This window comes from Castor canadensis, chromosome 8, assembly GCF_047511655.1.
Source record: "Castor canadensis chromosome 8, mCasCan1.hap1v2, whole genome shotgun sequence".
Taxonomy (NCBI): Eukaryota; Metazoa; Chordata; class Mammalia; order Rodentia; family Castoridae; genus Castor; species Castor canadensis.
Window position 1 is genome coordinate 118,379,784 of NC_133393.1, and position 19,852 is coordinate 118,399,635.

Genomic DNA, 19,852 nt, shown 5'->3' on the forward strand with positions numbered 1-19,852 from the left:
ACATATTTTTATGTACACGTATATAACCGGCTATTAATTGGTAGTAAGTGATAAAGCCCGTTTGATTCTAGAGTCACTTTTTTCTTTTAATGTTTCACACTGTACCTATATAAGTAACCTTTTGAGAAGGTTGGTAATGTTAACACACTAAGTAAGTTTGGTTTTGTTTTCCTTAAGAGAAATTACTCACATCGATATATGAGTCTATGACTACTTCAGGATGAATCTTTCCCTCAGGTCTAGATATCATATTGAAAATAACCATATTGTATGAAAATAGAATAATGAAATTTGTTAATACTGGTTAAAAAGGAGAAAAAGGGGAGGCAAGAGAAAAGCAATAAAAGGTGGTGAATTCCCACTGACGAATGGATTAAGAAAATGTGGTATCTATACACAATGGAATTCTATGCAGCCATGAAGAAGAACGAAATGTTATCATTCGTTGGTAAATGGATGGAATTGGAGAACATCATTCTGAGTGAGGTTAGCCTGGCCCAAAAGACCAAAAATCGTATGTTCTCCCTCATATGTGGACATTAGATCAAGGGCAAACACAACAAGGGGATTGGACTATGAGCACATGATAAAAGCGAGAGCACACAAGTAAGGGGTGAGGATAGGTAAGACACCTAAAAAATTAGCTAGCATTTGTTGCCCTTAACGCAGAGAAACTAAAGCAGATACCTTAAAGCAACTGAGTCCAATAGGAAAAGGGAAACAGGTACTAGAGAAAAGGTTAGATCAAAAAGAATTAACCTAGAAGGTAATACACATGTACAGGAAATCAATGTGAGTCAACTCCCTGTATAGCTATCCTTATCTCAACCAGCAAAACCCCTTGTTCCTTCCTATTATTGCTTATACTCTCTTTACAACAAAATTAGAAATAAGGGCAAAATAGTTTCTGCTGGGTATTGAGGGGGGGGAGAGGGAGGAGGCGGAGTGGGTGGTAAGGGAGGGGGTGGGGGCAGGGGGGAGAAATGAACCAAGCCTTGTATGCACATATGAATAATAAAAGAAAAATGAAAAAAAAAGGTGGTGAATTCAATCAAAGTACATTATCTGCATGCATGGAAATATCACAATGAAACCCCTTTCTACAATGAATTATGCTAACAAAAAGATCCTTGTTTGGCTTTGGCTTAACAGTACATAAATACATTAAGTTTGGTTCATTGATTTTCTACATCATATTTAGTTTCTTATAATTTAAAAGGAAATAATACTAAACCATTTTCTTTCATAATTTAAGTCAAACAATTGCTGTAATAGTTTATACTTCAGAAAATTATTAACCTATTGAGAATAAGAATTATGTTTGTTCCATGAATATATTCCAAATACACAAGTAGTAATGCTTCCTGCTCAAGGAAGCTTTAGTGACCTAGTTATAAGAACAAGGAATAGAAGATTCCAAGAGGTAGTTTCAGTCTGTGGATGTAAAACACATTTGTATAATGACAAAAGTTGTCCACTCTTATCCATTTAATATGCTCTTTCTTACTAAGAAGTTGCCAGTCTGTAGGTAGGAAAAGCAAAAAAATCATTAAAAAAACACATTGTGCTTTTATTGTATAGAAATCACTTTATTTCTTTGTTTTTATCTATAAGATATATTTAAAGCTATTTAAAAATACATACAATATCAAATACTAATTTGTTCCTTTTCATTACTATTTAATCTTTAATTGATAACACGAATATATTATGTGTGTGATACATTAAAGTACACATATACATACATATTTATATCTTGAAATACATATATAGTGGAATGGTTAAATCTAGTAAGTTAACAAGTGCATTACCTCACATAGTCATCATTTTTGTGGTGAGAACACGTAACATTTACTCTCTTTACATTTTGGTAGAGCACACCATATCATAATTAACTGCAGTAACCTCACTGTGTAATAGCTCTCCTCAATTTATTTCTCTAATTGTTCTTTTTGTACCTTCTAATAGACTCTTTGAGTTTATTCACCCAATAATCTTAATAATAGGAAAATGTTTTATTATATTTAAATGATTGACAAAGTTCTATATATTCAGCATATGCAATATAATGGTTTTGTATGCACCTTTACTGATTACCACCATGAAATTAACGAACACATCCATCACTCCTTTGCTGTAACTTAGATATGAGAAGTGTTTATCTTTTTACTGAATGTTTATGCTCCTTAACAAACATCTCTCCTTTTCTCTTACCTCCAGCATCTGGGGTAACCACTATTCTAGCCTCTACATATTTGTAGATTCCCATGTAAGTGAGATCATGCAATATTTATCTTTCTGTGTTTGGCTTATTATACTTAGCATAATATCCACTGGGTTCTTTCGTGGTATTGCAAATGACAGGATTTCCATATGGTTTTATGGCCGAACAATACTCTGCCAAATACACAAGCACACCACACACACACAAACACACACCACATATTGTCCATTCAAATATATTAATTTAAATAGGCTTTCCTGCCTGTCTCCTACTTAATTCTTTTAAGTTTTACCTGCCTATAGTTTGCTTCATAGCCATTATTACAGCCTGGAGTTATATTAATTAATTCACTTGCCATTGAATCTATAGAGTAAGGTCCCTGTTTGTCATAGTTACCTCTATCCACACTGCGTATCATATGTGTGTATATATGTAACATATGCATACATATATAATATGTATGCACATATAATATGTATATATAATATGTATCACATATTATATATATAATGTATATATAATATATACATATTATATATGTATGCATATGTTACATATATACACACATATGCTTACATGTATATATACTATTATGTACATTGTTCAAATCAGGATAAATATATACATAATATATAATATGTAATATTTACTGTATATATACTTATATGTTAAGTATATTTAAGTATTGTAGTAAGTGAATTAAGTACTATATATTTGTATAAGCATATATAAAAGCATGTGTACTTTCCTAAATTATATGTAATATATGCTATACATATTTTAATATATGTGGGATTTTTTGGTGGGACTGGAGTTTGAAGTTAGGGCTTCATGTTTACAAAACAGGCACTCTACTGTTTGAGCCACATCACCAGTCCATTTTCCTTTAGTAGGATCTCACAGACTGTTTACCTGGGCTCACCTCTAAACCATGATCCTCCTGATCTCAGCCTCCCAAGTGGCTAGGTTACAGTTTTAGTCATCAGTGCCTTAATAATATATACTTTTAAAACCCTCTGTGAAATGAATACATAAGGCAGGTTGAAAATTAAAAGCTTTTAGGCAAGTGACAACCATATCCTCATAAGACCAATCGGTTATTAAATATACTTAAGATATCTGAAAAACTTGAATTGTTTTCAAAAGAAGTCAAACTAACACATAATATCCTACATATATTTTAACTTAAAACAATAAAAAATAAACCATTTACAAACACAAATAAATAGAAACTTTATTAAGATAAGTTCTGTTTTTAAAGGTTATTAGACACCAGGTTAGAAATTAACACCAACTATTGGTCAAGTTTTAATAATCAGATAGCCTTCTGTGGATTGATATATCTCCTTATATATCCCCAGACCATGTGCACATTAATTTCTTCATTTTTTGGTGTAGGGATAGTATGGACAGATATTATCTCTACATTTTATTTTATCAAAGGAGAAAATGAAGCATATTTAATATCTCCAAATCTATGAGATTATCACATATTTATTGAAGTAATTCTGTGTTGATACTTGATTAGTCTTAAGTATTAAGACATCTCAAAATTTCTTAATGATGAACATGTTAGCAAACATCAGAAAAATCAGTTTGTTGAAAGCCATTTTAACCTTCCTTTGTCTAGAGTGATTATTCATGTTCTTATAACCATATTAAATGTTTCATTATTCCAATGGAAAAATAACCTTTTCATTTTATGTTTCTTCTTCTGAAATCTAAGTATAAATGCTCCAATATAATGCATGTTCCTAGACAATATAATGCATGTTCCCAAACAATATGCTATTTTTGCGCTATTAAAATGCTAAAAATACCATTTTGTGCTATTAAGGCACAAAATCCAAGAATCCAGTAATAATGTGGGTACAACTAATTTCTATTCAAAGGTTTTCCATAGTGAAAATTATGGTATTCATGTTCATTTCAGAGATGAGTAAAGGCCATGTGTGTACTGTGAGGTTTTGTGTCCAGGGAACCAAATACTACATCTAGCACATAGTAGCCTCTCAATACATCTTTGTGGAATAAAAACATTTGAGACCATATCATTGACCTCTCTACCCCAAAATAAAAACAATTGTAGCACACTATTAGACATTTAAGTATAATTGGTATATAATAATTTTAAATCTAAAATGTACATGCTTTACTAAATGTTTTAATGGGAAGTAATGAACTTTATTAAATAAGCAATGAAATAGATAAGCATAGTATTGTGTCATTGGGCAAAGATTCTGTGCTTTTTCTTAAGTAAAAAAAAAAAAAAACATTTTGCTACTGACCTTATCTCAACAATATAGTGAAAACACACATAGGGACAGGTTCTTAGAATTCAAGACTGAATAAGAACAGAGATTTTCTAAGAGCATTATTTCAACAGAGTCTTTGTGTAAACAATAGTAGCACAAATATTTCATTTTTCTGTATTCAGTAGGTTGAATATTATTTCTTTATGAGGAAAGCAGTACAAGATATATTTGGCTCTTGAAGTCCTACATGGTAGTAGGATATATTGTCTTTCATAGGTAATTTCTACTAATGCAGATATCAATTATGCTTTGAAATTCTTCAATATCCTGGCCTTGTGTATTGTGGGTATAGCAGATTGTTTTTGCTTTATAGTCTTTGTTAATGCCTCTGCAGATTGCACTGAAACAGTGAGTAAATTACTCCATACATCAGCATCAACAGTACAAATAGGAAAAGGGGACCAGGTACTAGAGAAAAGGTTAGATCAAAAAGAATTAACCTAGAAGGTAACACCCACGCACAGGAAATCAATGTGAGTCAATGCCCTGTATAGCTATCTTTATCTCAACCAGCAAAACCCCTTGTTCCTTCCTATTATTGCTTATACTCTCTCTACAACAAAATTAGAGATAAGGGCAAAATAGTTTCTGCTGGGTATTGGGGGGGAGCGGGAGGGGGTGGAGTGGGTGGTAAGGGAGGGGGTGGGGGCAGGGGGGAGAAATAAACCAAGCCTTGTATGCACATATGAATAATAAAAGAAAAATGAAAAAAAAAACAGTACAAATTGTTTTCTTCTTTCTACACATTGTGCTAGTGTGCAACAATGTACAAATCAGTTTTTAAAAGGTAGTGATTAAAGTTGTTCTAGAAAATTATAGTGTTGGACCAAACACGTTTTTTAATACTTTTCAAAATCAAGCAGCAAAAATGGCAAATAAACATATGAAACCAAACTTACATTCTCCCTTTTTCCAACTATACAGATTCAGAAGCATTTGCATTTTCTGACTTTGTGATTAATTTAGCATCACTTATGAAATATTTCCCATGCATGTAATGTTATTCTCTAGCTAATGAACCTTGAATGACATTTTGTTTATATAGATGTGCTAAGTATGAATGGAGAAGGTTACAAGGTAATTTGGTGAGTTAATAAATTAGTTACAGCTATAATAAACTTTCCTTTTTAAAAGTCCCATAGTAACATTTTTGCAAGTAAAGGTAATTTTATAACCAAACATGTTATCAAGGTAAGGAATCTCTACTTCTCTATTTTGCTCAAATCTTGTTATGCCACAAGTTTAAATAACACATTACCTAATCAAAGAAATTCAACCATGATTACACTCTTTTGAATGAGTGTATCATTGTTCTCTGGAGAAACTTGTGCGTGCTCCTTTGCTCCTTGTTTCTCTCCATGATGTCACTCTGTATTGTCTACTTTCTGAGGTTGTCTACCATACAGGCCAGTCCCCTTTCCAGTCTTTTACTCTCTTCTTCCCACATTCACCTTATTTTCTTGGCACACCAAAAAATTGTCTAGAATCCAAATAGGCCCAGTGTTCTTCTCCCTCCATAACTTTGCTTCTCCCTGACTGGGATCCCATATTGGAAGCCATATCTCTATCAAAACTCAGCAGAAATAATTCTCCTCCAATGACCATGTGTCTTTTGGGCTTTTGCTCCACCATTGGGCTTTTGTTTGTATGCACAGAGAACTTATCATAGTCTGCTTTGAACAGTTTTCAATGGGTTTAACTCCCACTTGTATACTTTACCTCATGGATTAAAATTTCTTAAAAACAGAAGTTTCTTGAGATTTCCCATTCTTGTACTTCAAGAGTGCTTGAGAAAGTGCCTTGACCAAAGTAGTCCATCAACAAAATATTTTGAATGAAAATATATGATGAATGAATTGAATCAATTACTTTGGTTAAGCAGTAACACAATAAAAGAAACAAGGATTGTTCTTTAAACAGTTTTGTGTTTAAGTGGAAAGGTAGCATGTTATCACCAGTTTTACTTTGTCTTAGAAGTATATTCATACATTTTCTTTAAATAGTAACTATATTTTGGATAAGACTGGTTGAGTTTTACTAATTCATATGTTTTGTGACCAATAGAGGTATAACATGCTCCAATTCTTTGCTTCAATATGCTTTCAATTCCCACAGCCACCATCTAAATTTTGAATTTCTTATTTATGTGTATTCCAGAAAAAGTAATTCAGATTTTGACTGTGGTGCTGGAGATCCAGCCCAGCACCATCAAGGCTCTACCACTTAGCGATATCCCACTTCTTGATTTTTGAAACAGGGTCTCCCTATGTAGCCAAGGCTGACTTAGAAATCTTGATCATTCTGCCTCAACCTCCCAAGTACTATTGGTTCTGTTTATATTAACTATTAATGCCACCATTTAATTCTCCTTGTGTTAAAAGTCTATTTTAAAAGCCATTAAGAACATTTTCTTGTTTTAGTCAAAGTAGCACAACATTTTTATTTTATACTGGCTGAAAATCTAATTTTCAACTTTAACCAATAATATAAAATTTGAGGGTGTAGTAGGTTGAGCCTAATGTGTTGATCCGGTCTTGCCTTCAATGTCAACTTATTTCTTGGTACTTTTTTTAACTAAAGGAGCATAAAATTGTGCAACACAAAAATTGTGCAGGATTATGAGAATCCTACTAATGGTAAATGTTCAGTATGTACTCAGATATGGAAAATATCTAGCATGACCCTTTTCCTTTCTATTGATAATCAGAAAGTGTATCTCACTATGCAAGCTTTTTGTCTTTGTGAAAATATGCAAGTTATAAATCTAAGTAAATAAATGTCATAGAAGGTAATTAAAAATCATCTCAATATTCTGCATTATAACTAAATATCCTATAGAAAGAAAATCAAAATCATGTGTGCATAAAAAAGCATTAAATCTAGTAATAATCAAAGCTTCATGATTCAACAGTATCACCAAAGTAGAAAAGTAAGTTCTTAGGGTGAAGATACTATGTAGAGAAAGGAGATGACCGAGTCTTTCAAGAGTTTAGTTCAAAAGACATTTATTTAGAATTTCATAAATGTCCAGCAATGTGCTAGAGACTGTGAATTGAAGATTAGTTAGGTAGGTTCTCTCTGGGAGCTTCCAATGCCATGGAGTTAAACAATAACAACTAATAAATGTCAATACATGAAATAAGTGATACACAATAGACATTTGAATTTTATGGACAGGGACTGTATCTTTTATTTCTCTTTATAACACAAAACTCCTTGAATAGTACTTTAGAAAACACATTGAGATTTACCTGTATTGAGACCTAGAACCTTGTCTTCACTTGAGGCTACTTTTAGCTAAACTGTGATTTGTAGTCAACTAGGAGATCTGAGCTTCCCATCAACCTCTGCCAACCAAGTTTACTATTCTTAATATACTTACCATTTAAATGAGTTCACTACATTGGTATTTTAGTTCATGTTGCAATTGTTAAAAAACTTAAAAATCCACATATGCTAGATGATGTTACATAGATTTCATTAAAATCTGTTAAAGTGAATTATGATGTGTTTACTTTCTGATTATCTCCTATTTCAAGGGTATGGACATAATTATAAATAAAATCAGTTTCTTTTCAGAAATGATATAACCTTGAACTATAGCTAAAGAGTGGGTATTCCATGGCAAATACCACACTAAAAAAAAGAACGACAAAAGTCCTGTTGCTATAAAGTAGGTAACTCCAAAAGAATTTTAATTTCAAATTGAAGTTTTATGTCAAGAACAAAAATCTGAGTCCTTTATAAGCCCTGCTTAGATTTGATAGAGTCTTATTTCCCAGAAAATTTGCCTGTTCCGAGGAATTAGTCTAATATTTCTCTTGAACACACTCTTTTGTCAGTGAAAATTAGTTGTCATTCACATTAGACATCTAAAGGATCAAAGAGTGGAAGCTGAGAAAACAGCTCATCCATGTTATTGCCTCACTTGATCTACTGCTATTCTATTCATTATATCATTTCATGAGTGAAATGAGAATCTCTTTCAAACTAAGTAAAATAGTGTCAATTTTTAAAGCAAAATTATATTGAACTCTCCCACAAATCTCAAATGCTCGAACACCCAATTGTTCTTTCTAGTTAAAAATTTACTATGACTTAACTGTACTTTTCTGTGTATAATCTGATAATGTTCTCTATTTCTTCCAAACATATTTATGTTTTTTCAAGTGTCATTGAATTCCCCTGAAAAAATCATTATGCTTATTTTAAGGAAAAGAAAAAATATTACTAAAATTAAATTACTAGTTCTTACTTATGGGGAGCATCTATCCTGGCATTCCTTCCCACCTTTGGTTTTTTTCTATATATTCATCTGTTTTCATCCTTTGATGGGTAATCTTAAATCCAATGTTCTGAAACCATGCATTTGTATGTGTCCAGTTTCAGAATGCAAATTTCATTCCTATTTTTGATATTCTTACCATTTCCAGCTCTTTGTGTATGATCTAAGAAATGGTGTTTAAAATGTGAGGGATCCAAAGTATATTTTAAAAATTTTACTTCTAGGACTTTTGGAATTGAAAAAAAGGCTATTCCTTTTGTAGGGAACTTGAAACTTTCCCTCTGAAGATACGATATTTAGGTCTGTTGAAATAAACTGGTGATAGGCCAATTGACAGGAGAAAATCCATAAATATTTACTTGATCAGAGTTTTACATGGCATGAGAGTCTCGGATGGAAGGTCAGAAGACAGGACGAGCAATCCCTTTGTATCTTTGTATGTTGTGAAGCATAGCCAGCTGTGAACAATCATGATTAAACAAATAGGGTATGATCTAATGTGACAGGGTGAGGGAGGGGATCCTCCACCTCCAGAAAGGCATGTCTGTTTAGGTTCTTCTTAACTTTTCTATGTAGCATTCCTCCCTTTGAGTATGGGGCTGGACCTTTTTGGTATATGAGTCTTATGACCTGTATTCAAACAAAGTAGATCAGAGATTTTCCTTATGGCCAAACTTTACACAGAAAAACCAAGGGAAAGTTAATGTGCACTTTTGTGTTTCCCAGTCATTATGTCATCTTTTATCTATCTAGTACTTCAGAGCTAACTCAAATTTTCACATATATTTTGTAGATTCTAATTAAGAGAAAATGTGTCTCTAGGCCTTCATAGCCATGCAGTTTTATTTCCTGTCCAATATAATTATATGCGAACTGTGTAGAAATAGATGCCCTACAGTGCGAAGTAGTATGAAAGATGTTTTTGCTTCTTATAATAAATATATATTGAGAGTAATCCTGTGATACTGAATCATCATGAAGAGGAACATGCTACTTGATTTTGGAATTTTTCTTAATGTAAAAATCATAACATTTAGGCACAAACCACAGAACTAATGATAAATTTAAAGAACTTTGCATGTTACAAATTCCTGGAAGAATGTTATTTTTTAAGTCATTTTTTTTTCCTCTAAGACTAAATACATTCAACTACTTTTGAAATCAAAGACACTTCAATAATTCATTAATCTAGTCTTTCATGTCCCCATTTGTCCCCATCTTACAGATGAAACAAAGATGAGAAAACTTATGTGAACTGCTTCAAGGTGATACATCTAATAAGCAGTAGAGAAAGACCTAGAAAATAGGTTTACTACTCTCTCAAAGCCCATTCCAGCAGTACAATGAGATAAAAATAGGATTCAGATACAGACAGAACTGAATTTAGATCCTGACTGCAGTCACTAACTCTAAGGAAGTTGTGAACTGCATTTGCTCATATGTAAATGGAGACATTTAACACCTCCATCACAATTTTCTTGTGAAGATGAATGTGAGAAACATGCAATCTGCTTACTGTAGCTTATTAAATAGAATTTATCATTTTTAACTATGTTGCTTCAAAGATAGGCATGTAAACTCTGGCAATAAATCTTTGAAGAGGGCAGTTTCCATGTGAATATAAACATCCAGGGCACCTGTAAACCAATCCATATTGTTGTGTATAGTTGTTGACACTTTTGATTTACCCATAAGTCAGTATCTTTAAGAAAGACAGAAGTAAGAAAGATGATGTCAGAAAGAGAAGTTTAAAATGAGAAATTGCTTATTATCTACTTTTTTTCCACAATTATTCCCCAGTGGGTATAAAATGGAGACCTGGAGACTTCCTCTAGGTTATGGTCTTGTCCTGGTTGGCCTTGTACGTTTATCTTGGCACTTTCCTACCACCGCCATCAAAGAGAGATTTACATAAGTCATTTTCTCTCCTTCAGTCTAAATGTCTATTGAGAATTGCTACCCCATCCCCCCTACCCAATCTCCCAAGAAGTTGGGAAAGCTGAGTCAACAAATTTTCATTTCTTAATGCTTCACCAACATCCTCTGTCCAGTCAGGAAATACTCATAGTTAAGATGATTACTTTGGAGCCCTTTGTAAAGATGTTGGTTGGTTTCTCTCCACCAATAAGGCTGAGGATGTAGCTCAGTGATAGAGGGCTTTCTCACATGTGCAAGGCCCTGAGTTCAATCCCCAGTACTGAAAGAAAGAAAGAATGAATGAATAATGCCATAATCCATCTGTCTATTTCATCTAAGTATCCTATACAGTCTCTAAATATTGAAATACTTGAGTTCATATTCAAATCAAAATTCTCTGAAAACTGACCAATTCTTTTGAGTTTTCTCTCCCTCATGCCTTCTCTTCTTTTGTATCTTTCCATCTACTGACCACTCCCTGTGGATAGAGATACCTTTTCTGCCATCACTGCCCCACCAGCTTCCTTTTAGGGATATTGTTGCAATGGTCTTGGTTTGAACATTGAATCTTAACAGATACTCTTCTTGGTTTTGATAAAGTTGAGAAAATGGTCTCTGCTCACTACTGCAGAGGATCAGATTCAAGTGGCAAACAGATTTCAATCCATAGCTTCTGATGCTTTAAGGATATTTAGACCTTTTGCATTAAAACTGTGTACCACTGACCCTCAAAACACCCAGGAAAATATAATGAGAAGCAAGACAAAGTAGGGGTATCAAAGACATCTCAGAATCACCAGTCAGGCTTGATGGCTGAGAGATAACACTTGGTAGCTGCCAATCAGCATTCCTGAGCATATATCCTACCCCTGTCTAGCCGTTGGTCATCTGCTTATTTTAAGTACCACCTTATTGTAAGGAAACACAAATGTATGGACCATGACCTGTTCTTTGGAAAGATAAAACCCACCTAGATGAAATGGGAAAGAAGAGCAATCATTTTTGTCAGTAGTTGCTGAACTATGTGTCACAGGATGTTAGTGCCTAACAAGCTGAAGGAAAGAAAAGATGAGAAAGCAAATGATATGTGAAAGGCTTTGTGGAAATGTACAAAATTGTGCCACATGACTCTTGAAACTGTTAGTTCTTCACAGAATTAAATATAGAGCCTGAGTTTCTTTAATTTTCCCTTTTTTTAAAATGGGCATTCCTCCACTTATACAACCTTGTAGTAAAAGAATATTTACATAAGCTCTTCTCATTTTAGGGGCTATTTTGAACTCTTCCCATTTTCTGTTCTTCTGGGGACTCTAAACACAGAAGCAGGGAATTGTAAAGAATCACTCTGATTATAATAAAAAATATAGAGAATGATTTCCACATCTGCATATCTGTATCAATTGTATATGTAAATGTCACTTCATGCACACAAAACCATAACCATTCTCTTCTGTATTAGTCTTTCAAGAGGACTTATTTTCCATTGCCTGAATCAATGCATTGTTCCTCTGTCTTTTCTATCTTTCCCTATTTCTCTTCATATAGAATTCATATCAGGATATTCACTTCTACAAAAATGTCCACAATTGCCTATTTTAATAAACAGAACCACATACAGAAGTATTTTGAGCTGGAAGGCACCTTGGAGAATTGCCTTTTTCCAACTCTCATTTCACAGCTGATGAAATTGAGGTCAGAAGAGATGAAGTGATTTGCCTAAGGTCAAATACTGAATAGAGGCAGAATCAGAGGTATTTTATATGAAACTGAATTTTACTTTTGTCAATATACAATGCTACTCATTCAGTAAACGTATTTATAAGGCAGGCACCATTCTAGTGGCCTGGGGGAAAACTGAGGCCCCCACAGATACAACTCTGCTCCTGCCTCTCCCATTTCTTCATAGATCTTCTCTCTTAGGTGTGTACACTGTGACTTGCTGCTATATCATTTTTTATAGTTTCATTTATTTTTGCTTTGATAGTGCCCTTATCTTCACTCAGTTCCAATTAACTTCCCCTAAGCTTCTCATTTAATTAATTGCCATCCTCCTTTTCAAGGTACATACTGGCTCTCTTGACTTAGTGCCATTCTGCCTCATTATCATCCCCCCCATTCTAAAATAATTATTTTGAGTATAATGAAAATGTTAAACATGGTTGAACCCAGTATGTGATTATTGTAACTCCAGCTGCCAACAAATGTTTAGTATTTGTCAACTTGTATAACAAAGTGTCATAGCAGAAAAATAAGTAGCTCCTTCATCCTTACCCCCTCTTATTTTTTATTCCTTCTAGGGAAACATTTGCTTCTTTCATAATAAGGAGAAGGTTGTTGACTTAAACTTTCTAAATGGCTGTTAATGATTAGACACCAAAGGAAAAAATAGAAAAATTTCTTTGCCCTGACAATCCTCTATTTCAAAGTTAATACTCTATATCATTGCCTTCTATTGTATCCATCAGTAACTCACACCTAGGTACCTATAGTGCCTTTATTTATTTACAAAAGAGTTTTTGTTTACTGCATTACTTGATAGATTATTTTCCTCTTACTTGATAAATTATTTCCCCTTCATTGCTTAATACTTTCCAGTATTAAATGTTATCTTTTACAATTATAGGTAGACTAAAATAATCTCTTGCTTAATGGACAAAACTAAAATAGCCCCCAGTTCTGTGTAATATAGTAAATTCTGAGAGTTACATTTTATTTTTATTAAATACATTTAAAAGGTAGTTTTATTATCTCTTTTTTTTAATGTTAGTTTTGATAATGGTTTCAAACTAACAAAAAGTGTCAAGGACAGTACAAGTTCCCATGGACCTTTACATAGACTCATAACTTGTGTTATATAATTCTCTCTCTTCTCTCTCTCAATGTATATATATATGTACATATATATTTTTGTGCACACATATGTATTTATGTACACAGTCTGTTGCTTTAATAGTGGATAGAAAATGTTGAACATTGAAATTCAAATCATAATTCTATTTGCAGAATTAAGCAAAATATTGCATGCTTTAAGTATTATAAATACCACAATACTTTACTGTTTTTGTTTTGGAGGAAGAGTTATATAGAAAGAAGACATATAAGTAACAATGTACATTTGTGGACTTTATAACAATGTGCAGTTCATATATTTTTCTGAACCATTTACAATCAAGTTGAAGACATGGTGTTCCTATTTTGAGATCAGGATGTACTGTTACATTTCAGAGAACAGCTAACAACACACATAATTAACCACTAATATAATACCATTACCTACCTTACAGACCATATACAAATTTCCTCCACTGTCCCAAAGATGTTCTGAATATCTGTTTCCCAACCACTCCCCCATCCCATCTTTGGTCCAGCATCTAATCCAGAGTTATGCAATGCATTTTGTTGCTGTGCAACCCTTTTTTGTTTGTATAAAAGCTTATATTCAATCAGTAATGACCCAAATAATATCTCTTTTAAATGTTATCTCTGCTTGTTGACTATTATTGCAAGAATAAAAATTTAAGCCCAAAGATGTCTAATAAAATCCTTTAGGATTATTAATATCTGTACTGAGGTTATTGCCTTACAACTATGTTCTAATCACAAGTTTGGGAATTTCAGTTAAAAGGAGTCCAAGAGAGTTTATCAATATTTTACAGTTTTGAAATCTAAAACTTTGAGATTGGGTTTCTGTTGCCATTGCAATCCAGTTATAGCTAAATTTATACCAAGGATTCAAAGTGCACCCTTTAAAATCAACTCTAAATAAATATTTAGGTCAATGCTTCTAGTGAAGGATCAATTAAAATGAGTATTTTCATCAAAATTAAACACTTAAAAGTTTGATTATAAATGTATTATTTGATATTATTGAAAATAATCCTCTTAAACAAACTTAACTTCATTTTAAAATCTCCAACACTAAAATGTATGTAATTCCCTTCCCTCAAAAATGAAAAGTAAAATATTCATAGGATATATGATGTCTAAAGCATATGATATCTTGCTTAATTCTGTAAATGGCATTATGATTAGTGATATAAGATATGAGTGACTTGCTTCCTAGCTACTTGAAGCAATAATAATTTGTAGACATCAGATAATTATTTTCTTTCTGCATGTCAAGCCTATTTCTATTATTGAACCAAAAGAACAGTAAAAATTATCAGCATTATTGATTGTGACTGCATATAATATTTTGTGAAAGATATAAACCTACCTAAACAAATTTGTTTTGTTTGGTTTAAACATCATACAAAAATCAGAAAAGCAGCAAGATTCAAAACCAGGAAATTATCTGAGTCAGACCTACAGATACCAATTACATGACTGCAAAGCCAAATAAATGATGAAGGATGCAAAATAATCCAGTGGTATTTTCACTTTTCATTCTAAAATAAAAAGAGACAGAAATTAGCTACCAGAAAAATACTATACAGATATGTATTTGGAACACAGATTAAGAATAAAATAGTTGTTTGTCCCCTACAGTAGAACAGGCTTGCCCATTCATCCTTGTGATAGATATGCATGCAAAACCAAAATAAAATCAATCCCTGAAGATACCATAAGTCAAAAATCCTTCAATCATTTCACAGCAACCCTTAGGGAAACCTGCTCCTTGGTAAGTAATAAAATACAATGTGTATAGTGTCAAGTGTTTTCTTATTTTTAATAGAGAACAACTGTTTCTGTAACAGATTTTTCCATATTTCTTGTAAAGAGCTGTATGTCACTCTACTTTAATGTCTATGCCCATAAAATCTTCTTGTAGTTTTTGTTTTAATAAAAAAAAGTGTCAGTATGCTAAAACTATCTATAGAAATCTTATCTGAAATTGATTATGGCTCAAAATCATATTTTAAGAGGCAGTCAGGTAAACCTAAGTGCATTTTAACGTTGCTCTACCTAATGGATTTTACTAGAAAACAGTTGAGTTTTAAGCAGAAATAAAATGAAAGCAGACCTTGGAGGCTTAACCATTGAGCAGATGCAGTAAATGAAGCTTTGGAAATGTAGCTGTCACTTCAGATCTTTTCCACTGAGTGCCTATGTGAGTCAGTAGCTAGAGCTGTGGGCATTATAATACTTTTGTAGTTCTGCTGACAATAGATGCTGTGAGAACTCTTCAAAACAGAACAGATGCCTATTAATTTTTTTTTCAGTATTGGGAATTGAACTCTGTCTAGCACATGATAGGCAAGCACTCTATCACTTCTGTCATGCCTCAACCTCCTTAGGAATCTATTTTTAAATATTACATTCTTTCTTGATTTTCACTCTACCTAAATTTTTGCATAGTAAAAATGATGAGAACTTATATTGAAGGATACTTTTCTCTAGCACTATTAAGTTTTCCATTTATGAGTTGTTAACATGTCAAATCAAATCAAAAAATTCTTGACATCTTTATTACTTTAAGGGAATTCTTGATACTGACTCTTACAAAGGATTTAATTTACTCAATCTCTAAGCTGGAAGTTTCACTTTTTATGCAATGATGTACAATTATTTTCTTAAACCCCTGATGGGTTTATAATATATATTTATAATCTATGTGTATATGCATTCAATGTACTAGAATACTAGTTTATGCCTAGACATTGATTTGATTCTGAAAATAGGTAAAAATGTATAATATATTGAAGTTTTCCAAACTCAGTGAAAAGTATAAAATTTAAAAGTAACGTGAAGTTGATTTATAATAATCTTCTTAGTGCTTCATACAGCTCCAGACATTGACTGGAGTTGTGTCATTCCTTTTTAATTAATCCGACAGTATAATATTTTATAATAATATCTGCCTATTTTAATTTTTAAACTGAAGCACTCTAGAATAGTGTTTTATAATTTACTTTTTATAAAACCAGTATATAAAATATCCACAGAATCATTGTCTCTAGCTCATTGAACCAACTTTAAGATTCTAAATTACACTAAATATCCTAAATAAATATGAGTATGACATTATTTTGTATTTAAATGTACATATTGGAAATTTAGGTATAATTTTGTGACAAACTAAAATTTTCTGAAGTATATGTAGTCAACTGACATATTCTTCTCTTTTTAGATTAAAAAGAAGAATTCTGAAAGTAAGAAAACAAAGAACAATATACCCCAGAATTCCCTAGCAGAACAGTAAGTACTTTAATGATACAAAAATTATAATAGACCTTCTGTAAAATTAGATCCTGCACATGTCTTTTAAAGAAATATTCACCTTTCTATTTTTTAAGAAAAAATTAGCATAGTAAGCAAGTGCAATCTTCTAAAAACTCAATTTCAATTTACTGGCACAGACTGAAAATCATTTATCCTATAATCCTCTTAGATAAGAAAGCAGGGTAATCTTTATGATGCATCTCTGGTGCTGGATATATTTATGTTGATTCTATATCTTTTGACTAGCATTGTATCATTTTAGGTTCTAAGGAGGAAAAAAACACAATAAACAAAATTTAATCAAAATGCCTTACTTTGAGATGCAGAGTTTATCCATTTTAGACAATATTTTATGGAGCACTAATATGTTTGTTGTCTTTATAATCAATTAATAGGAATTATTAAAAATGACAACCATCTGCAGGCATAAAATCTATAGCTTACTCTAATTAGCCCTATTTCTTCCTAATATTCCTGTGCCTTAACTAAGAAATGTATTTCCTTACTTACCTACAATTTAATACTGATAATTGTTTTCCTTCATATGCTTCTATTAAGCAAAATTAAGTATATATTGATGTCATCTTTGTGGTAGGATTGATGGAGTTATAAAGATTTCCTAAATGCAAACAGCTAGAAGTTTTGAATATGAGAATATCAAGAATAGTAAATAAGGATGAAAAAGCAAAATCCATGGTGATGACCCACATGGAATCACTTTTAATAATATGGTTGTTTTGAAATGAGCTTGGTATTTTCAAACAGGCATATTAAAAGGGTGTGACTTAATAAAATGGAAAACCTGTATTTTGGCACATTTTTTTTCATTTTTCTTTTATTATTCATATGTGCATACAAGGCTTGGTTTGGCACATTTAATAATAAAGTTCAATGAAAAGGATGTGCTTTTGATGTAAAAAGAAGAAATTCATAAATCATGTTTAATGACATGCAAATTACACTTATATAATAAAACTTAATATTATATCTCTATTTTAAATGATTAAATATGATGAATTGTGGTCATAATAATATAAATAAAAATAACCTGAACTCCATCTTATTTATTTTTGAAGTGTGAGATCAGCAGAAGCAGCAGGGGTTTCTTTTATTTATCTGTCTGAAGATTAATCATTTGTACCTTCACTTGTATAAAGCACTCTACCTCCTAGTGTTTGCTATAATTATGCACGTCCACCCATTTATCATTCAACATCAGAGTTTACAAAACCCAAAATTCAAAGCTTTCACCTTCAGAACAAACTATTCCTTGATTTCAAGAATAGACCCCAAATTTGTAAAAGACTGCATTGTGGTTTTACAGGCTATGTCTAGGTACAAAGACAATTTAATAATCAGATTTTTATATCAGGTGTATTTTAAAGTGTGCATATGTGAAGGTATTATAAGATAGGAAATAAATAAGAAATTTGGGGAGTAGTTTTTTTGTAGTAAAACAGGAGAATTTATTGAGATGGAAAAGTGGCAAAGAGTAGAGCCGTGGAGCTGGGAGGGCTCCCAAAAGAGGGTTGTCCAGAAATTTGATTTTGTCTTTGTTTTTTTCCTATCATATTACCAACTGAAGAATGTCCACAAGTCATTAAGTCAAAACATGAACATTTTTCTACCTCTAAGACAAATTATTTTAGATATATAAACATAATTTATAATAAACATGTGTAAACATAATTTATATAAATATAATTTCAATTTTCTGTGCATTACTCATTAGAAAGGTTGAATTTTTAGATGGCAGAACCAGTAATATTTGTTTTAAGCTCTTTATGCAAGAGCTAGTATCTACTTTCCCATCATAATTTCTTAACCCTCTTAGTATAATTTCACTGTGAAGAGCCATAAGTGATTGTTTTTCTGATCTTATTGACACATAAATTATTTGTTGTATTGTTCAGGTGGATTGATTAATGTTCTTTGAATTTTCCTAATTGTATTGAAGTAGGATTTATTGCAGCATACTTTAGAGGGATCACATTCAAATAATAAGCTCGGTTCATGTGGAATAACCTTAGAGAAAATAAAGTACGATTTCTAAGGAACAAATTGTGCCTTTTCCTCATGCATTTTTGTGGTTTGGGGTAGTTTTTCTTCTCACATTTTAAGTGCCTGTAATTTAGCAACTACATGTTGACTCACTTATAGATAACCATAGCATGCAAAGAAAAATGACTCTAATGTAAGCCTCTATAAATAGAAAAGTAGCTTATCCATTTAAACTTTTCTGTTATTCATGAAGGGAGATACTCTGAATTAAAATGAAATTTTTGGAAGATAAGTGTTTAATATATGCTTTCATCTCCAAAGAGTTATGGGTTAAGAGTGGTAAGCACATGGAGCAAAGTGACATGGTCCTGCAGTGACTCTTAGTCTATGGGTATAGAAATGTGCCCCTGTTGCTAGCACATAAATAATACATTAATTCTTATCATTTTTACTCAAATTCACACTTTATAAATGAAGGATTTTAGCATAGAAAAGCCACATGGGCTTCTGCAATTTTGCCTTAAAACCCATACCCAAAGAACAATTTGTAATTAAAATATTACTAAAAACACTTTAGAGTAAATAGCAATTATATTTCAAGGAAAGTTTTTGTGCTTTAGAAAGATAAGGAATAAAAGGAAAAAGGACCATTGAAATTGTGTCTTAAAATAGTAATTTTCTTCTCAATCTCTGAACACTCACTGGTGTTTTCAAGAACTTCATAGGTCTGCTCTCTATAGACTTTGATTACACTGGATAATGGTAATAACAAAGAGGGTATATTTAAAAATCATTCAGATGCTCAGACATCCCTCTTGGGAACTATTCATATTCTCCAAGATGCTCTCAATCAAAGCGTGACTATTATTAACAACCTAGCTTTCCTAGGACAATAAATAGAGTAAGAAATTCCAGTTATAGTAAGAAAGATTCTAATGGAAAGCATAC

At 32.2% G+C, this 19,852-nt stretch overlaps 1 protein-coding gene across 5 annotated transcripts in view; it reads left to right on the plus strand.

Annotated features, from left to right (window-relative positions):
• Syt1 (synaptotagmin 1) overlaps positions 1-19,852 on the plus strand; it is a 515,891-nt gene that overhangs the window by 148,058 nt on the left and 347,981 nt on the right. For 3 of the 5 annotated variants that reach the window (XM_074083998.1, XM_074083995.1, XM_074083993.1), the window contains one exon: positions 16,812-16,879. The exons of the other annotated variants lie outside the window; for them this stretch is intronic. The gene's annotated coding sequence lies outside the window, so the exon portion shown is untranslated. The remainder of the gene's footprint in view (positions 1-16,811; positions 16,880-19,852) is intronic. 5 annotated transcript variants of the gene reach the window in all.